Consider the following 270-nt stretch of genomic DNA (forward strand, 5'->3'; position numbering starts at 1 on the left):
TAAAGTCACTAAAGGTTAACCCCCTGGTGTCCCACGCAGACTAACTTGGCAGTAATGTGCGCTCTTTAAACAGCGCCCAGACCTGCAGACAAGTGGTCTTACCTTTGAAACTCGAAACCCGTCAAGTTTTGAAATCAGTCACTCTCAGAGAGCCCTCATCATTACGGCGCGCCCGCTTAAATCCTCCAGCCTATCGAGAGCGGCCGGAGGGCGGAGACAGCCGGGGATGCTGAGGAGGATGCACCTGCTGCCTCCGCTGGCCTCTCTCTC

At 55.6% G+C, this 270-nt stretch overlaps 1 protein-coding gene across 1 annotated transcript in view; it reads right to left on the reverse strand.

Annotated features, from left to right (window-relative positions):
• Nucleotides 1-244, reverse strand: part of LOC109961227 (interferon regulatory factor 4) — a 6,382-nt gene extending 6,138 nt beyond the window's left edge. Inside the window, exon 1 of the mRNA XM_020601901.1 lies at nucleotides 103-244. The gene's annotated coding sequence lies outside the window, so the exon portion shown is untranslated. The remainder of the gene's footprint in view (nucleotides 1-102) is intronic.
• Nucleotides 245-270: the final 26 nt, after the last annotated feature.

Source organism: Monopterus albus, unplaced genomic scaffold, assembly GCF_001952655.1.
Source record: "Monopterus albus unplaced genomic scaffold, M_albus_1.0 scaffold53.1, whole genome shotgun sequence".
NCBI lineage: Eukaryota > Metazoa > Chordata > Actinopteri > Synbranchiformes > Synbranchidae > Monopterus > Monopterus albus.